Consider the following 17,743-nt stretch of genomic DNA (forward strand, 5'->3'; position numbering starts at 1 on the left):
CCTCTTACCTCCACTTTCCAAGTATCCTCTACTGCTTTAAGAAAACCTTCATGACTCAACCAAACTTTGAGATCTCTGAATGGTACATTTAATGGCTTTGTAGTAGTAGCATTAGCTCCAAAAAAGAACACCATGATCTGAAGTACCCCTTAAACCAACCTTATATCCCCATCTAGGATAAGCATCCAACCATTTGACATTCAAAACAACTCTGTCAAGATTACATACAATATTTCTTGCACCCACTTTATTATTACACCAAGAGAATTCTAATCTTGTGTTTAGGAGCCTGCATCAGTTCACAACTTTGTAAACAATTGTTGAATTATAACATTGGGATTCTTAGAGGACATCTTCCACCTTTTTTTTCCTCTACACTAAGAACGACATTAAAATCACCAATGACCAACCATGGTTGGTTTAGATAGTGAATCGTCATCAAATTTCTCTTTAATTCTTTTCTATCCACTGTTAAAGAAGCAACATGTACACCAGTAACTAGATATCCACCCACATCCATTGTAATTTCTTGTTTAGTATTCGATATAACAACTGGGTCACCAATAGAAGAACTTCAAAGAAGCCAAATATTACATTTACAAGTCTCACTTGAATTATGTATTACCATACACTTCATACTAGATGATTTAAGTTTTTTAGGAACACGCAATTGGGGGATATGGAAACTAATTGGGGGATATAGCAACATGACAAAATAGGGATCCAAATATCAAATATGGGTCACCCTTTATGTAATTATTTTTTTAATTCCTAATCTAGCCATCACTAATCAGGTTTAGTGGTTAATAATAATTAGTAAAATCTTAAGTATTTGGGGGATAGATTAGTGTGTATTTTTATTTGAATTTGTGTGAGGGAGGTGAAAGTAGAAGGAGGGAAAAATATTTTTGAGTGGAAATTTTTTTGTGAAAATGGAAGATGATTGTGAGGAGAGAATTGCAGCTGTTGAATCTTTAGCTCAACTACACCAACAATCATATATTCAATCTTCAGTTAATGATAACAACTCACAATTGGAATTATATGATGAACCAACACCCTTGGATCATGATTTTCGTGAGCATCAAGTGTTTTTTGAAGAACCAACCCAAGAAAGTAAACAAGTTCAACATACAAGCATCCCCAACACACAGGTAATGCTGCTAAGAGGTCGAAAATTTGATTATTTTTTTTGAAACCGCCATTTTTTCTCTGAAAAAGCTTGGTGCCGGCATACCCGTAGTATGAATACCACGCCATCACCACCAGAACCGACACGGTATTCATACTACTTCCATGCCGTCAAAGGATATCCCCCATTTTGAAACAATTTCCGGCGTGGTCTTCAACCAAAAAAACCATGCCGGCACGCAGTTAACTTTTTACCTACCACCGAATATTCCATGGAATATTCAAACCGGCATGGTTCCCTCCTAACTTTCTATGCCGGTACCACAAAAAAAAACATCCAGGAGTTGAAGGATTTTGAACTTAAATACCGGCGTCTTATACAAATTATCGAGCACGCCGGTACCTGATTCCGGCGAGGTATATTAATTACGGACAATGCCGGCATACATTACCGGCTTGAAACCTTACATATCGAGCCTGCCGGTACCACTAGAAAAATATCCAGAAGTTAGTCACTGTGGTACCGACGTTGTTTTAAAAGTATCGGCCATGCCGGCTCCAGCTTCCGGCGTCGGACCTTGTGTAAAGAGCATGCCGGTATTACGAATTCCGGCATCGATGTTCAAGAAAATACAATTCCGTTACTGTTTAAAATTAGGTCATCTTTTTCAAGTGCATTTCCGGAATTCCGGAACATTATTCGAGAATGTCGGCACTTATTTCCGGCTTTGGTTGTATTGGCGGAACTGTCGTCGAGCATGCCGGAATTAGTACCTGACATAGTACTTTAATTGTTTTTGGAACTAATTAAATTTTCTTTTCATTCATTCCTTAGATTGTGACATATATTGATCCAACAAATTCCAAACCGCTTGGTCCGGATACGTCCGAATACTATAAAATGCCTCCGGTATGTTACCAAACAATACTTTTCACCTAGTTTTTAGAACTTTATGTGGGGATTGCTTGTAATGAACCTTATAATCTTCCATTGTTGTCCTTATTTAAGGAATAAAATCTCCACAAGAAGCAATTGCTTGGGAAAAAGAGACGGCTCTTAAGAACATGTGTGTGTTGGTGAGGAATACCTAATGTTCAAATAATCGTTTTGAGATGGTTTGCGAGAGAAGTGGGCAATACAAAAAGAAGGATAGCCATAAGAGAAAGGGTTATGTATATCCAAAGAAGACTAATAGGGTATACAAGACTCGTACGAGGAAGGATAATTGCCTCTTTAAGCTTGTATTCTATTTAAGAGACAAAGAAAAGGAATGGGATTGTACGATGTGGTTTGTCCTTCATAACCACCGGGATCCAAAAGATTTTGTTGGTCACTCCCTAGTTGCGAAGCTAAAACCTCATGAATTCGAGGATGTAAAGATAATGACCAAAGCATGTATCAAACCGAGAGTGATTCTCAGAGGCTTCAAGGAAAAGGATGATCAGAACGTTTCTTCTCTAAGTACAATTTATAGCGCACAAGCAACCATTAGAAGGGTGGAATGGGAAGGGAGGACCGTTATGCAAGAATTTGAGAAGATAGTTTGGGATCACAACTTCACGCGTATCATTAAAAGAGGACCGGACAACAAACCCCTTAAAATATTCATTACGCATCCTTTGCTTTCACAATAGTCTCATATATGTTGTGGTGTTGTTATGATGGATTGCACCTACAAGACAAACAAATACAACATGTCGTTGTTCAACATCGTGGGGAAAACATCGGACAAGGTATCATTTACATTGGCTTAGTGTTTAATGGAAAACGAGAGGGATTACAATTATCATTGGGCATTACGACAAATGAAATTATTGTTCCCAGAAAATCAATTTCCGAGGGTCATCATAACCGATCAAGATGACGCACTAATGAATGCTATATCCGACGTATTTCTGGATGCACAAAATTTCCTATGTACGTATCATATACGTCAAAATGTGACAAAACATTGTCATGCTTTGTTTGAACCCTCTAAGGAGGATATTAAGAAGAGAATGGTTGCTCAACTAGAGGAAGATGTTCGCAAGAAGAAACTATCACCCGAAGAAGAGGAAAGATTAAAGAGCGAGTGGACAAAGAACACGATAAAAATCATAAAAAGTGGTAGAAATTTCTAAAGGACTGGGAGAAAGTTTATTGGTCCCTTACCGAGGATATATATGAAAAGAGATTGAACATGTTTACTGCATAATATAACGAAGTGTATCCAAGTGCCATCTCATATTGTCGGGATAAATTGTTGGATAAGTTCAAGGAAAAATTTGTGCGTGCATGGAAAAATCGTTATAGACACCACGGGAACGAAGCAACTAGTATAGCGGAGTCCGCTCATGGGAGATTTAAAGATCTCATCCAGTCCGTCCAAGGAAACGTGGTTACGGTCACCGAGGCATTTGAACAATAGTTTAAGGCTGATATTAATCAAGAAGGATTTTGAGAAAAGCTCGATGGAGAGGATGACATCACATTTTCGACATGGTAAATTGCTCCAAGGAATAGAATTCAACATCTCGCAATGGGCAGTAAAACATATGATTAAACAAATGGAAATGGAGATAAACTACGGCAAACCGGGTGATGTGTGTATTTGTCCCGACATGTCTTCGTTGGGGCTTCCGTGTAGTCATATGCTTGTGAAGTATGAAGAAGTGATACCTATTGAGGTTATTGATCCGTTTTGGAAGAAACTATCTTTCGACCCTCCCGCTACGGAAGCTCCCGGACAATCACCATGGGATACAAACGAAGCAAAGGAATTCTACGAAGCTTACTCACGTGGAAACTCGGCTAGCCTACAAGTATTGTTGATCCAACGAAGGCCAATTACACGCCCATGGATAGCATAAAGTGAAGAGCCAACAAAGGGAGATCCGCCCGGTAGACCACAAATTAAAACGACAAGGAGAAAACAAAGGAAAGAATTGAAAGCAATGAGTCAACGCGAATGTGAAGACGAGGCAAGTAAGAAATGAGACCCAACCGGTGAGCTTTCGGAAGCAAGGTTCGCGGAAGCGCCGGTTCCAAAGAAAAAGAGTAGACCGAGGAAGGAACCGCCATCAATTCAACAACAAACGGGGAATTCCACATCCACACCACAAGTCGATGAAGTGTCGGTTCCAATGAAAAGGGGTAGGCCGAAGAAGTTACCGCTATCAAGTCAAGAACAAATGACGGATTCCGTATCAACACCACAAGCCGATGAAGTGCCGGTTCCAAAGAAAAGAGGTAGGCCGACGAAGGTACCCGCATCGATTGAACAAGAACAACAAGCCGAGGAATCAGATGCCATGCCTAGAGTCGATGTAGCGGAGGTTACAAAGAAAATGGGTAGGCGTAGGAAGGTACAAACAATGATTGAACAAGGAGAGCATTCCGAAGTCACACCATAGTTGAAGGGGCGGCTTTGCATATCAAAAATGAAAGGCCGAATAAGGAACCTACATCAAGTCAAGTACATCAAGCTGAAAATTCCGAAGTCATGCCAAAGATAAGTGATAGCAAAGGTAAGCGACCAATGCCTAGTCATCAACAACACGATGGTGAATTAGTCCCTTTTAAAAAGCGAAGGGGTAGGCCAAGGAAGTACGGACTCCCAACACATACCGAAGGCATTGGAAGTGTAGAGATTGCAGAGGATGGAATGGATATAATTAAGATGCAAATTGGTAATATGAAGATGTATAAGGATTCCAAAACAGGTAATACTTATAGACATTACCATACCAAAATAGAGGGTTATGTAGACCAACTTCCCGAGTTTATTCGCGAGTATATTGTATATACGGATGATGTCGATGGAGATGGAAATTGTGGCTATCATACCGTGACCGAACAATTAGGAATATTTGAGATGGCGGTTAGTCTAGGGATGACACCATGCTACGCTAGAAAGAGGTTGGCCGAGCAACTTATGAAAAAGAAGAGTTGTTACGAACAATTGGTAGATGATGACGAAGGGTTTGATAGTTTGCATGCTCGGGTGTTAGGGCCAGAGCACGAGATGAAGTTCCTTTCTACTGAATATTGGATGAAAATGCCGGTTTGTGGGCATCTTGTGGCGGATACATTTAACTGTGTTGTTCATTATTTTCCCCCACCGAACAACCAACTTATACGCCAAAGTGGAAAAAGCGCGAAGGATCTCTTAAGAAGAGAAGAGTTGTCTTGGCGTTCGTGAACGGGAATCATTTCATTATTCTGAAGCTCAAGGAAAATTGTCCACTGCCATCGGTTTGTCTGTTGACTAAAAACAAGGATATAATCCCCAATCACTCGGAGGAATGGATGAAATTGTATGGGGAGAACCACCAATTGTGGGATGCGTTGAAGCTATCAATTAACCAGGAGAAGGGAGAAATTCATATTCATAAAATAGAAAGTGATGAAGGGTAATTTGGAAATGTGTGGTTCACTGCTACGCAACCTTTTGTTTTTTTGGAAGTTTGAATTGTAATAATTAAACCATATGCTATGGACATGCCGGCATGATTTAGTTCAAACTTTACAATGTCGGGAAATGATCCCGGCTTAAAAAGTGTTTTTTCTTTTATGCAGGAAAAGCACCATAAGTACACAGAGATATCAGGTTTAGTGCCGGCGTTGAAATTAACTTCCTAGTAATGTCGGAATTCTACACAGATCACTTATGTGTGAGGAAAAGAAAGAGTACCGACATTGTCGAGAAAAGCGTATCCATGCCGGAATTCTAAATTTCTTTGGTCCAGAAAAGAAATCAGTATACCTGCATTGTTCTTACAATTTCGATCATGCCGGTTCTGAAAAAAAACATAAAAATTGCAATGTTTGACATAGTTTTACCAATACAATGTGTTCTCAGGCAAAAACAAATGAAATCAACATCTCCAAAGTTTATCAAGACACACAAAATAACATAAAAAAAGACTAGATTGTTTAACAAACCATACGTAAGTTAAGATGTTCCAAACCGAAAACAAATGAAACAAAGATGTTCAAAGTTGAGCAAGACACACAAAAAACATAAACTGACAGTAGATTGTTCAAAGACATAACTAATACTATAAAAGAAACATTAACAAACATCTTAGATCACTCGGTCCTTGGCTTCTTATGAACCCTCTTCTTCGTTTCCTTCCACAAGTCCTTTGCATTTCGATCTTCAATTTTGTCTATCTTTTCCTCGACTGTCTTCATTTCTGCCGGGGTCAGCACCTCTCCTTCCTTGTTCTTACATTTAAACCAGTTTCCCAATTTTCTTAGTCGTGAACGTTGTTGTCATATTATTCCATTAGTATGTTAACTTTTTAAGTTTATAGATATACATTATAATAATAGGAAGTGAACAAGAATTACGTACCACCAACGTGAGGGTATTTTGAAGTACAGGTACATCAAGTTTTTCAGCAGTTGCGGAGGGAGGTTATTCTTGTGGAGGCACTGTTTCGGTGGACGGGCGTACAATACAAAGATGGGAGTACCTCAAATGACCTCTGAGGAAGCTTGGTTCCGACTCGTAACCGTTTTCCGCCAATTCCGAACCAAACCTATCCAGCACTAGTTGTTGTTCTTCCCTTTCATTCCAATGTACAAGTAGAGGAGTTGGTTTGTAAACTACCAGCGTATTTTGTTCATCTGATAGACATTGAGGAAAGTCATGAGAGAATTTGGCATCAGATTTACCCGTAAGTTTTTTCTGTTTGTACCCAAGTTGGCGCATCACACGATGAGGGTTATGCATAACAAATCCTTTTGGATGAAACATTGGTCCGTTGTAAAATGCTACATTGTCATGCCTTGCAAAGTGAACTCCTCTTACATTCTTATATGGGTCAAACACTACATCTTCGACAGCGATAGATGATTAATGTATTTTCAAATGTTGTTGTAGATAGTGGTTAAAACGGATTCTTTTCGAACTTATGAAGGTAACTTTTTTTTTAGATTTAAATAAATGAAGGAAATTAATTTTTTTGATAGTAATGTCAAGATTTTAGAAGGATTAAGGCTCAGGATTCACTACCACTTCAAGTTGATTGGTTGTAAATAATATTTCAGAAATTATTATCTAGCTCTTTTTCCATTAAATCACTTATTAATCTATAAGGTGTCCAAATATTAAGTTGTAATCCTTAAGCATGATTTATCAAAGAATTATTCTAAGCATAAAACATCAAACTGATTCACAACTAATTAAGAAAGCCATTTTATCCTTTTTTTATATTTATCCAAGTGAATTAAATAAAGTAAATAATAAAGAAATTATAAATAAAAATATTACCAATCAAACATGAGTGAATAGCTCCTCCGTCGCCTCAATCACCAAGAATTTAACCTCTCATCATGTTGGAAAATACTCAAAAGATTTTATTAATGCTCAAAAGTTGAGTACAAATGATGAAACAAAAAGAAATCGTTTTAAGACTGTCCTTTGCGACACACAGGAAGCGTCAGGGAATAACGATACAAATGAAGTGCTGTAAGCACTGTTTCTAAGTCGCGGGAAAGGAATTGGAAATTGTCGCAGTTAAGCGACACCTTTCAACGACTTTCCTGGAGCGTATTTTGTTCTTCGTCTTCAACTACACCAGCAGAACACTTCTCTTCTCTGCGTGATTTTCTTTTGATTCTCTCGACTCCTAAACTTTCCCCAAGACTCTCCAAACTTGCTAGCTTCAATTGTACGTGTATTTATAGTGAACTGAGGCCAAAAATCCGACCATTGATTGCGTATATACTATCTTTAATTCGATTATTCCTTGCTGCCAAAAATAACGATAATTTCCATTTTTAAGCCCATGCACGCGTTAGATTTGATCCTGCACGCTCTAGTTAGCCTTCTCCACGTCTCATCACTCTTCCAACGCTAGTAGAACTCCTCCATGCACACAAGAACTTCAATTTTGCTCGTGTTACAGTACACGAACTCTGTTTTGGGTGTGTGAATCATCACGCGTTTTCCAGCCAATTCCGATCAAACCCACTGCCCAAAATGTGTTCCTTAACCTATATCACATCTCTCTATCAAATTTCAGCCATTGAATTGACCCGTAACCCCTTCATTTTTGTGATCAAACTTCTGCCAGTTGAGAATTTCATTTCCCGCCAAAGAACAGTTTTCAAACGAAGAAGAAAGGGTGTCCCCCTATCCTGAACAGGGGTGCGAATAGCATGTGTCCACTGAGGTGCCCCTTAACCGATAGTGAGAGTCCGAATAACAATTGTCCTTCAAGGGTGCCCCGGGCAACTTTTCGAGCTGATTTTTCCAAAAATGTATATTTCCAAAAAATACCTAAAAACACACAAAACACCATAATAAGGACGAAAACGAGTACTAACAAAATACACAAAAGAGATGAAAATAGACACATAAATGCGTCTATCAATAGAGTCCAAAGCCTCTCTCATGGAGAGTAACCGAGTTCTTTTATTGGGCTTCGATTTATTTTCGAAAAAGTATTTCTTAGCTACAGGAATGTGTGGTGCCAAACCATACGTTGACGACTCCAAATATTTGTACTCCTTGAACAATGTTGGGAAGTGTTCATAAGCCCACACATACGCCAATGAAAGATCGTTCCAATGAAATGTATAAGAAAAAAACTAATTGAAAAACAAAATAACTAGTTCACATTACCTGTAATACAGTGAAATTCACATTAAATGGACAGGCTGTCGCCTTAGAAGATCTACGCATCTCCGCACAATAAATGTGCCAAGAAAGCAGTGCCCCATGATGACTCATGAACCTCCTCCAAGGGATCCAAGTATTGTAAGTGGTTCATATGCACCTTGTTACCATTAGAGTCAGGAAATATTGCGATGCCCAAGAGGAACAACAGATAAGCAGCGATAGTTTGCTGAATTTGTTCGGCATTCAATTCCTTGCCCATCGTATTCCCAAACAACTCTCTGAGCTTGATGAATTTAATAGTCTTTGTCATGGTATTCTTTGACACGTACATATTTTCTTTTGTCGTTGCCTCGTCCCAACCAAACAACTTTTTACCCAGCTCATAGATCTTGGACCATTCTAGGGTCTTACCGTCATCTTCTTTCTTAACGGATTTTCCAAGGATCTCTAGACCCAATATTCTTTGGACATCTTCAGGGATAATGGTCATCTCGCCAAAAGAAAAATGCATGGTATCATTTGAAGCAAAAAACCTCTCCAAGAAGCAATTCGCCGTCACTTGATCAGTGGCCACATAATTTTCTACCACGGGATACAACCCAGATGCTCTTAATGCCGCTTGAACATCCCCACACTCCCCTTTCAAATCCCATGTATCCATTTGTTGATGGCGGCAAACACGGAAGGCTTTCTTGTGGTCCTATAAAAACACACCAAACAAACTTCAATTCACCTGATGTCATATATAAACAATATAATAACAAGATGCAAACGTATTACATAAGTTGAATAGATCCAACGAGCCCAAGAGTCCTTGTAGTCAAATAAGAGTTTCGGATCTCTCGGCTGACCCCAATGTTTTCCATCATTGCGTTCTGGAATCATGTCATATGTTTTTGGGAGGTGCTTTGGTGGGTCCTTTTCCTTTTTATCACTGGCTTCAACTTCAGGTTGTCCTAAGCCATGTGAGTATGATCCACCTGCTGTATTAGGTGGTACAAATTTCTCCCACTCAGCATCATCACCGCTGCTTGTGTCTCTCTCCGGGGGAATCTACCAAATCATGAACTTACCACGTTCCGGATCATCTCGACTACGTCGAGGCCGAGAAGACTTAGGTTTTCCTTCATCAACAGCTTTTCCCTTTCCTTTCTTCGTTTTTGCAGCTTTGGACCTACATACAAAATGAGATTTAACAAAATAAGAAAATCAGAACCGGCATTGCCGGTGAACATAACGATACTGTCGGCATATGTTCCGGCATTGTAATCTAAAAGGATGCTATGCCGGTTTTCCGGTAACGGCATTGTATGTAAATAAAATCCTATGCCGGAAATATGGTAATTGTCTACAGAGATTTAACAAAATAAGGTGATCAAAACCGGCATGGATAGTGAACATTACGATACTGTCGGCAGAGGTATCGACGTTGAAATTTATAGGGTTTCTATACCAGTATTCTAATAACTTACATGCAATAAAAGGGGGATACAGGACATATAAACCGACATTGTATTCAAATTTAATGGTACGCCGAAACTAAATTGGAATTTCAATTCACTAAATTCAATTTCTAATTCACTAAATTGAAAATTCAAATTTCCTTTTACCTAGTACAAACAATGAACATGCAAGTTTCAATTTGTGTTTTTTATCTTATGAAATAAACCCTAAGAATGCTTCAATAAACATAGACACCACTTACCTCATCATGTCTGTTATTTCCTCCTCATCATCTTGTTCAGTAGATGCTTCTGATTTCGATTTACCACCAGGATTAGGTTTTGATTTTTCAGAAGGTTTGCGAGGACCCATTCTTTTTTGGGTTTGGAGAATTGAATGAATTTGGTTCAGAGGATGAAACCAAATAATGGAGTTTAGTGGTTTTGGAAGTTCTTTTGGAATTGCGAAGTGAAAACAAAGAAATTGAAAGATGGAACCGTTTTCATTCTATAATCGTCAATTTTATGTAATAATGGAGTTTGTAACCGTCACGAAAATGGAATGAGGGAGTTTGTAATGGTTACAATGGGGGATAATTGGTGCGACAGTTACAATGGAGAAGAATAAGGAGTTAGAATTAGTTGTCGAACTTTCATAAGTGGAATTAAGGGGTTTGTAACTGCCATATAAATTGGGTTTGTAACGATCATAATTCCGGCATGGACATATGGTACAATTCTATGTCGGCATTCTGATAATAAGTTTAAATTTTGTCTATAATACCGGCACTTGTAACGGTATAGTATTTGGTTCTTTTTCAATGCCGACACTGGAAAAAACTTAAGGAAAAAAACAACATTAACCGCATAATCTTAAGGAAATAAATAACATTAACCCAAATAGGCCCTCATACTAATCTTAAGGAAATAAAATTAGAAACATTAACCGCATAAACAACGTTACACATGGAATGAAAGATCTTAAGCTAATTGCAACTAACATAATTTCTTGGGACGAGATTCACGAAACAAAGCAGCTTCGAAATGCCTAAAAGGCTCTTTTCTACACTTGGTATATGCGTCCTGAGATTGATACCTATTTCCTCTGAATCTTGCGAGAAACTCGTTGTATTTGTGACATAATTTTATGAGGGCAATTGTGCGATTCGCTACAAACACATCCCCGTAATCCATTTTGCGTTTCTTGCACTTACCGTCCACAAACTTCGGCATATAAGGACCATATTCAACAAGACCCCAAAAAAGTTTTGAATGGAGGTGATCTTCCGGGAGATCCGATACTATGTAGTAATTTTTAATCCATTGGGTCTCTTCCTCAACATCCGCTTCTATCTTCGCTTGTTTTACACGTTCGTATATCTCTTTAGTTTCTTTGCGATATTTTGTTTCTGTTGCTGCCTCTTCTTCTACTCTTTTCCTTCTAAGTATCTCTTCTTCCATTGCGGAAAGTGACTCGGTGGTTTTCTCCTTCCTTCTAAGTTTTTCTAGTATCATGGGAATTGAGTTGGTGGTGGATGATGATTGATTCCCTATCAGAGCGGATAATTTTTTTTCATATAAAAATTCTATGAAATCGGTAATTGGTGATTGATTTTCCATCAGAGAAATGTGTTGGAGCTCACCTTTTTTTTTTGAGGTATCAACTGCAATAGGTGTATCCACTTTAAATAGATGAGGACACAACGGCTCTTTTCCACTTTATCATTCCGGGATTGTCAGTAACTTAGATCCCACGCCGGAAATGGTCTTTACTGGTTTATGGTTTAAAAAAAAATAGCCGTTATGCATTGAATGTTCAATTCCGGCAGTGAACGGAAGATGTTCGACCATGCCGGTATTTTATATCGGCACAGTAATGGATATAAATTCAAAGCCGGAACATGGTTTATTGCACACAGAATTTTGACACCAAATTCCGGCATAAAATAATATATAATTTCTATGCCGGAGATTAACAGTATTGAATTATGTTAACGATGAAAGCCGGAACTATAATTTGTTTCAAATGTAATCCTTGTTGCAGGAAGCACGAATGCACTTAGCACGTGCATCAAGCCTTTAAACCACTTGGTGACCCAAGTGGACGAGTTTAGTCTCGTGAGGGTTTACATATATATGTGCCTACAAAACCTTACCAAAAACTACCCTAAAAACCTAACCAAATACCACTAAACCTATCAATCTTCTTAGTAAGAATTCGTCTCCGATTCACCCAGCTGGTGGTACTCCGTGACTTTGCTTACAATGTGGTTCACGTTGGCATCAAACATGAATGCTTCTCCCTTTTCTTGTAAGTAACGCGTTTTCACGGCTTCATGCTACAAAAACAACACAAAAACTTAGTTTGTTACATAAATTTTGAAAAAGAGTGGATTATGTCGAATTAATCATAAAGATACTTACAAGTTGTTGAGGGGATAATCTATTGCGGGTAGCGTCCTCGATCCGGTGTTTCATTTTTAGATACGCAACCACCGCATTTAGGATGATGTCGTGTCGTTACTCAGTTTGTTGAGCAGTTCTTCCTTTCGGGTTACCATAATCGTGAATAAATTTGTTAAAAATCTTCAACCACATGGAATCCCGTGTGTTGTTATCTATAGTTGAAGGACGAGTTTCAGCGTACCATGCTTGGGTGATTGCTAAGTCTTCCTCGGAGTCGAACGATGCCATTTGTTGTATGTGGGATTAGGTACTATACTTAGCTATTTGTAGATGATTATTTTAGGGTTTAGGGTTTCTAAGTTAAGAGGCTCAAGGAGATATATAAGAACACACGAGTTTTGGACTTTTGGGTCCAAGTATTAGATCTCCTTATATAGAGAAAAACCTCAACGACTAGTTTTTTTGAAATCACCCAAACTCCGGCATAGAAGTAAATATGATATAGGATGTCGGCCCCCAGTACCGGTATAGTTTACCGTTAGATGTTCATGCCGGAACAAGTGAATTTCTTCACAGATAAATACGCAACTATTACCGGCATGGTTGAACAACATGGTTTAGCGCCGGTACGAAATACCGGCATTGAATATATTATTGCGACCATGCCGGTATTTGTGAATTTAAAAAAAAAATGGCTAGTTTTTTGAAAAATAAGACCATTGGAGATTCATTTCTATATAATACCTCCCATTCCTTTGGAAAAATCTACACAAAGCACCCACCAAATAACAAAAATCCTTCTCTCAAGAAAGCAGGCACCAAAAAATAGATCAATCAAGCACGGTTGAAGTTCACAAGCAATGGGAGATTCATCATCAAGCTCTATTTGTAAAGTAAGTAGATTGAACATTATTAACAATATATGGACAGTTAAAATCTTCACTACTATGATGCATAACTAATATAATATTCTCTTACAAAATCATCATTGCAGGTGTCAAATTTGCAAGTCACCTTCTCATCTAGCCATGGATTGTCCTTTTATTTATTCGAAGTGTAGAAGCTGTGATGGGACACACCAGTTTTGGATTGCAAAAACTGATGATGCTGAAAATGGAAGAATGTTTCTAAGGTGTTTGAATTACCCAAAGTGCGATGAGTTTCAATGGTTTGACAAATCTGTTGAACTAGCAGAATCAAGAGAAAACCACAAGGGCCAATGCAATCTGTTGACAAATCTGTTGATGGGTGTGATGGGTGCTATATGAAGGGAAAGGAACATGTCGAAAGAGAATATGAACCAATGAAGATGGTCCTTGACACCGAGATTCCATACGATGTCTTCGAAGATATTTGCGAAAGGCTCAAAGGTTCCGCAATTGTTGAAAAGGGATAGCTTACTAAATAGGATATCATCTTAAACCAAAAGTGCTCCATTACCATGTTTTAGTATGTTTTAATTTAAAGTTTGAAATCTAATGTAATAGATTATCTAGGAATGAAATAAATAGAGCATTCGTAACCTATTTATAAACAATACTGGCATAGTATATTTATCAAAATCCAATGCTGGAATTATGCAAAACTATGCAAGAGTAAGAAAATCAGAATTCCGGCGTAGATTCAATAATTTTTTTTAATGCCGGAACTACCCATAATCTACATAGAAACTTGGTCATTTTCATCCATTGTGCCCGGCATGGTTTTAGAGTAAATTGTTCTGTGCCTGTACAAATGGCGACATAGAATTTAAATTGATTTTAATGCCGGAACCAATACCGGTGCTGTGGAACTTAAACATTTGAAATACGGCGTTTCTCGTGTAAAGAAAACTTACAGAGACAACCTTTTACTATAAATCTAAACATGTTCAACATAAACCAAACAACTGAATCGTGCTTAAATGTTCTTCATCAAAATATCATAAACCAAAAGTAAACCAAACAAATAAAGAGTTCAACCAAAAAAACAACTATAGAGTTCAAAAAAGTTAGAAATTGTTCAAAACATAACAACCACCATCCAAATAACGAAACACAACTATAGAGTTCATCACTTGGTCTTTTGCTTCTTGGAAACGGGCACCTTCCTTGTTTCCCCAAACAAAGTTCTTTCACTTGGGTCTTCAATTTTATCAAGATTTTCCACGACTTCCTTCATTTCTTCAAGGGATAGCACCTCTCCTTCCTCGTACTTGCAACCTAACATCTTCTTTAACTTGCCAAGCCAACGCCGCTAGTTTTATACATACAACACATAATTTTATATAAGAAATCCAACGGTCTTATTAATTTTAAACGAGTAACCAATTAACAATACTTACTAGCAATCCAACGGTCTTATTAAGTTGGGTCATCGTAGGTGGTGCCTCTATAGGAGTTGGAACGAGAGGGTTTTTCTGGGGTGGAACTTCGACATCTTCCGTGCGCACGACAAAAGGATGTGACCATTCCAAGTAATTACCAATATAGGAGGGATCGGCTTCATCACCGTTGATCACAAGCTCCCAATTACTAGTATCTACCAAACGACGCGGTTCTATATCCCTCCAATGTGTTGGTTCTGGAATTGGATCATACTCTACCCTCAACCTTGTGGAACTTGTCATGGACACGGAAAGGTCAAGATGATACCTTTTAGCAGAGGATGTCATGAAGCAGGGTAATTGCTTGTATCCAAGTTGCCGCATCACACGTCGAGGATCAGCCATAACGTATCCCTTTGGGTGGAACAAAGGCCCATTGTAAAATGCAACGTTATGAAACCTCAAATATTGGCGGTTTTCTCTAGCCTCCTTGTACGGGTCGAACACAACATCTTTGGTAGTCATCGTGTCCAGAGTCAATCTCATTTTTGTCAGTCGATGATCGTTACCGGGCTTCAGATGGATGTTGAACTCGTATCTCTTGGCTCTAGGCCCCTCGGGGTCATCAACGAGATTAAACTTCAAGAAGGGGTTGTCCTTGAACAATGTTGGGAAATGTTCATAAGCCTACACCTATACAAATGTGAAATGATACATATAAAAATCAGTAAATTTTGTTTGTAAATTCATGAAAAGGGTACATGTGAACAATATAAATAAGAACATAAGTTTAAAAACAAAATTACCTGGAGTAGAGTGAAATTCCCGAAAAATTGGTTTGTAACCTCCTTAGAGGCCCTTCTCATCTCCGTCATCAAATGTGCCACTACCACGGTGCCCCAAGAATAGCTAAAGACCTCTTCCAACGGATCCAAGTATTGAAGGTAGTTTGGACTAACCCTGTTGTCACTAGTGTAAGGGAATACCCTAGTGCCCAAGATGAATAACAGGTACGCAGTAGCTGTATAATGAATCTGTGCGGGGTCCCATCCATTCTTCAAACTTGTTTCCTTTGAGTTTTGAAACTTCTCCTTAAGCAGGGTAAGCTTGATGGTATTTGTCCTACTAAGCTTAGATACATAAAAGCTTTCCACAGAAGTTTTGTAGTCCCAACCAAAAAACTTTTTAGTAAGCTCGTGCAACGTCGTCCATTCTAGCTCAAAAGAATGATTATCTCCTTCTGCAATTGATTTGCCGGTAACACTCAAGCCAAGAATGTTCTGAGCATCATTAAGGATCAAGGTCATCTCGCCAAACGGGAAGTGCATGGTATCTGATTCACCATGATATATTTCGACGAAGCAATTGACTGTTACAATATATGGCTTCACGTAATTTTTAACCAAAGGATATAGACCAGAATCCTTAACTATTGCTTGAACCTCTTCATGCTCCTTAGACAAATCCCAATGAGACGTGACTTGGTTTCGGCAAACACGCACATCCTTCGTATGATCCTACAATTAAGAGATGATATGATTAAGAGATTATGCATAAATACAAAACAATACATATGCACGAGATAAAAATTCTTACATAGGTTTTATATGTAGTACGAGCCCACGAGTGCTTGTAGCCAAATAGATACCCCGGATCATGAGAAGCTGCGTGTTGTAGTTTTAAAAGTGGTAGTAAAAGTTCGTTGCTCGGACTTGTAAAGATTTAAAAATAAAAATATATAAAAAAAATATTAACAATATGGGCAAGAGTACTGGGACTCAAGATTCGGCCATTTTTCATTTTCAAGTGGTTCAGAATTTAATTCTAGGCGATTATAGTTCAAAACAAAACAAATATTAACTCTAGTTTATTGCCAAGATAGATTTTATAAAATATTACTTGTATTTCTTAAGCATGGCATATCAAAAATCCCTAGGACTAAGCATACTCCATCAAATGAAATCACAAGTAATTAATTTAAAATCTTAATTCAATTAAAATTAGTGCAAAAAGTAAATAAAAGAATTAATGAAATTACCACATGGATGAGATTCGACCTCCTCCGTCGTCCCAGTGTTGGGTTTATCTCATCATGATAAAAACATGCTCAAAATATTTATTTATTGCTCAAAGGGTGTTTACAAGGATGAAAATGGAGATGAAATAATAAAACAGTGAATGTGCGACCCACAGAAAGCGTCCAAAATAAACGACAGAGAAGAGGTGCTATTGTTACTGAATCTCTAAGACCCACACCTACGACCCACGACTGTGAGTCTCTTTCACTGTTGATAAACGACTGCTGATGCGAGTCCGTTCTTCGTGTTCTTCATGTTCATCATCAGCAGCAGCAGAAACCGAGTTTGGGAAAACTCGAATTTCTTCTTCTCTGGATCTCCTCAGCCCCCCAGACTCTCGACAGACCTTCTAGACAACCATATCAACATATTTATAGCCAACATACCCATCGAATCTCGCTCATTCACTCCATATAATTCTCTTTAACTCGACAGTAAAAAAAATATTCTTGGGAATATTTTCTTTCCATTCTTGCTCTGGTACGCATAGATTTCCATCCTGGTCACTCTAGAAGTGTTTAAACACGACCCACAACGTTGCTAGAGCCCTCATGCATGAGAAGAACACGCTCAAATCTTCTCCAATCCCGTGTCCAACCCGTGTTTCCCTGTTTTGCTTCCGTGAATTGTCCATCTAATTATGGCCAAATTTGATCGAACCAAAAGCCCAAAACGTGTTTGATAGGACATAACACAACTTCCTACCAAAAATCAGCCATTGAATCGCCCTAGAACACGTTCAAAAATTCCAACAAACATCTGCCAGTT

The sequence above is a fragment of the Papaver somniferum genome, chromosome 3, assembly GCF_003573695.1.
Source record: "Papaver somniferum cultivar HN1 chromosome 3, ASM357369v1, whole genome shotgun sequence".
Lineage (NCBI taxonomy): Eukaryota > Viridiplantae > Streptophyta > Magnoliopsida > Ranunculales > Papaveraceae > Papaver > Papaver somniferum.